Source organism: Pinus tabuliformis, chromosome 1_1 (assembly GCF_031772625.1).
Source record: "Pinus tabuliformis cultivar Carrire ecotype Pingquan chromosome 1_1, CPIR1, whole genome shotgun sequence".
Taxonomy (NCBI): domain Eukaryota; kingdom Viridiplantae; phylum Streptophyta; class Pinopsida; order Pinales; family Pinaceae; genus Pinus; species Pinus tabuliformis.
In genome coordinates this window covers 958,317,157-958,321,279 of record NC_142297.1, presented here as the reverse complement: position 1 = coordinate 958,321,279, position 4,123 = coordinate 958,317,157, and positions in this window count along the sequence as shown.

Sequence of the window (4,123 nt, the reverse complement as noted above, 5' to 3'; positions counted from 1 at the left end):
TGTATGTAATGGCTTATCAAGTGTAAGTTCAAGTGTCGATAGTTGGATGTAACAGTCATAGAGTAGATGAAGAGTCATGAGGGTAGATGAATTGTCACAAAGGGGAATGTTAAGGTCCACCCCACCCTTTGCTATATATAGTCCCTCATAACTCATTGTGTAGGCTTTTGGTCAGCCAAACTTCCAATAGGAGTATCTTAGAGAAAGCTTGGATAGTATTGTAACGAGCCTTGGCTTCTCCACTGCGCATAGCTAATATATCCCTTTGGAGGAGTAGGGGGTTGTGGCTGTAACATCCCGCTATCGGGGCTAGTGGTTGGACATGGATGTATTGTATGATCAGAACTTACAATTCTTAATATAAAATAGCTATCATGTTTTCATGCATATGTTGTTATTGTAGTTGGACTATTCTGGTTGCTTTAGCAATGCGTGTTATTTAACTTATGCATTTGTGTATGAACAATTTTATATGCAATTGTATGAATATTTTTGTAGATGTGTTGTTGGTTTAAACATCATTTTGGGTTGCTCGCTAACTTGCTTTCCAGCTGGTGATGCATCTTTGCTCGTGTGTTCCCTCCCAAGCTGAGTACTATTACAGGTTTCCAAGGGGCGCACTCACCCCACTTTCCGTGTGTTAGAACCGCTCATGCACCTTCATTGACTCACTACAACTATCACACCCTTGCTACAACAGGGACATCTTACTTGCCTCTGTATGAAACTATGGTCAAGGGGATATCGTACAACCCACTGCTGGGACTCCTACACCAAATGATCTGAGGTCTAATTGGGACTTCTTACTAGGGAGATCCCCTGATATGTTGGCGGGTCCACCATCATCAACAGGACCCTCAATGAAGGTGATTCACTTTGCTTGAACAAGAGGAGCTTCAACTATATGTTGGATAACGGTAAGATGGTCACCCTGCGAAGGTATATTTTTGTTATCTTTTTGTTTCCTTGTTTCCGTCTATCTTTAACGTCATGGATTTTAAATTGTGTCACTATTTTTTTGTCATGAGGTTATTAAGGTGAAAAACTTCTAACTAAGGCTACTCCTAAATATTTTTGTGGAAGTTTTAATATTTGGCTATCTTATTCAGTGATAACACTATCCTTGAAGTAACAACATTGTTGGCATTCCTATAGTAGCCCCGGCATTCGATTTTCTTTTGAATCAATCTTAGCGAATAAAGAATCTAGTACAAAAATTGATCCATCATGCATTCTCCTTTTGTAAAATCCATATCTTGCAGAGGAATTTTTATTACATGGAGTTCTAGGAACATTATTACATTTGCAAAGTTCGTCCATAGATGTTTTAATCTTATTTTTTTACAGGGGAGTGAAAATACAACAGTTGATTCACTTGCATGAGGACATGCAAGATGATCGACATCAATTTTTGTCTGGTTTTACATCACTTTTTCTCTGAAATCCCTCATGCTTTCACTTAGTTCCTAGGGTTACTATCGTCATTTTGTGTATTATAAAGTAAATATTTACTATTTGGCATGTTTCCCTTGTTTTAACAAGATTTAACATAAAATCATCCTTAAAGATAGTTCATTTTTTTTGAGGTCTAATTCTTGGTCGAATTGCCTTTATGTATGTGATTTCCAAGCACATGATGGGTGGCCTTGATCCTCCACTCCTACAGATTCCTGCACAAAGAAGAAATTATGCATGATGTTCTAATGTGAAGTCACCATGTGGTCAATTGATTGCACTTGTCAAAGATGATTATGAATATTTGATCAAGGTCAAATGCACTTTCCCTCATTTATGGTGATTCACTGAGTCTATGGTTCTACCTGCACTAGTCTTGGGTTCCTTCCTGCACCAATTTGGGGCTTCGATACATTGGCTCACTTTCGGGGAAAATCAGAGATGGTTTTCATCCAAAATTATGTTTTAACACCTCCACATGTGTTATAATGCACCCAGGTCATTCAGATCAATTTTTAGAATATAATTAATAATTTAGCCCTAAATTAGTACAATTTTCAAACTGACAACTTCCTCCTCGATTTGCGTGCAGATGAGGGTGAATCTCAAAATTATGGAACATGGGTTTTTCTCCCAGTTTAGGAATTTGATTAAAATTCATTCACTTTTCCAAATTTCTCCATGGTTTGGTAGATCCAAAGGGTTCTTTGAGACATATTTATAAAAGTATCCAACGTACAACTTCAAGCACGATTTTCAAGGCAATAGAGTTGAATCAAAAAATTCCAAGACATTGTACTTGTCAAAAATATGAAAACTTAGGCTCTATATGAACATTTTTCCAAAAATTTCCATGGTTAGGATGATATGAAATGATTTTGGGAGCTAATTTGTTAAAAATGCAGAATTTTCCGGAATTGAAAAGTTGGCTTGTTAGAGCCAAAATTGATAATGTAACTTTCTTAAAAGGCCTAGCCATGGCCTTGTTAGGGGAGGCTGTTATTCTAAAATTATTTTTTTGGTTTGGACCTTGAGCAAATGGCCTCAAATGTAAAAGACTGATTTAATTTCAACAAAATCTTATAATATTAGGTTCCTTTTTTTATTTTATTTTTATGTATTTCATGATTCACTTTGGCTTTGTAATTTAAGGTTTTAAATAAGGATGATCTAGGTGGATGTTGGTGGCCACCCACTTATCCCACTTGGACCCCCACAATTGTCTCTTTCAGTCTTTTTAGTTTCTGTAATTCTAGCACAATTTACTATTTTTAGTAGTTTTTCAGGTCCTGAACTTCTGGAGCCATTTTGAGGCCCTAAACGATGTTTTTTGGGAAATATAGGAGCAGCATGGGTCCATGGACTAGTGTTTCTCTTCCCAAAGTTTTAGTACTCGGATAGATCTTTCTAACGAGCTATTGTATGCGTCAAACGAATATCGGGTGCCAAAGTTACGAGCCTGAGAAGTTGATGTACCAACTTACACAAAACGGGCCCACAATTTGGCGTTTCATCTTCTAGGGTTAGGTTTTGGGATGTTAGGGGTTTTCCATTGTTTCTAAAAAATAAATAGGCCTTCGATCCTCATTGTAACACAGTTCAGAGGCATATAGCCGCCACATCTCTTCTTAGGGATAAGCTACCATCGCCCCAGCTGGTTTATTTCCATTTCTGTTGTAAAGCATATTTTAGTATTTTACATTAATGAAATGAAGTATTATTTCCATTGCATATCTGTGTTTATGGTTATCTCTGTAATTTGTTGCATTCCTACTTAAATCTGGATCAGTGGTATCAGAGCGGGCTTTTTCTCTGTTTTTCTTTGCATGTCCCCAACAAGGTCGGGATATAAGGAGTTAGGGCTTGAGCTAGTCGAACCTTTGCAAGACCAGCCTTGCAAATCCCAACGGCCTCCCATGGTGGATGAAAATAAAGATGAGGGGGTAGGAGAGCCTATCAAAATCTTACTCGAAGAAGCCCTCAAGTGACAAAGGAACGTGATGATGGACAACTTTTCCCAGATCCTTCAAGAGCTACCCAAAGGCGACACATTGACTTCCAACAGCTACTCTGGAAACGCCACACCCTTTAAGGTACAAGTTAATTTTGAAATCCCCATTTTCGAGGGTCAAATAGACATAGATGCAATAGATAAATGGTTAACTCTGCTAGATGGGTATTTTTCTGTTCATGATTTTTCCAGTCGGGAAAAAATTATTTTCGCTCTTCTCAAAGCAGCCCCCACGTCAAGGACTGGTGGGAAACCTACTGCGAGCAGAAGGATGAAAGTACAGGCTCACTATTTTTAGCAGCACCCACTTGGAATTTAGTCTAGGATGCCATTAAGGAGTAGTACTACCCTGTCAAAAGCTACGAGGACAGATACATAAAGTGGACCATGCTACGACATGGAAGGGACCAAGATGTGTCAGAGTTCACCAACATTTTTCATACCCTTCACACACAGTTGGGTATCAAAGATTCTAAGTTGCATCTGGTACTCAAATATTATGGCTACCTATACAAATACATTTTGGAAGAGATGGAGTTTTTGAACATCTCCTTGCTTGGCATGGCGTACCGATACACTGTCGAAATTGAGCAGAAGTTCAAATAGAAGAAGTGAGACTTTGGATCTGCAAATCCGAAGACCAAAGGACAAAGCCAA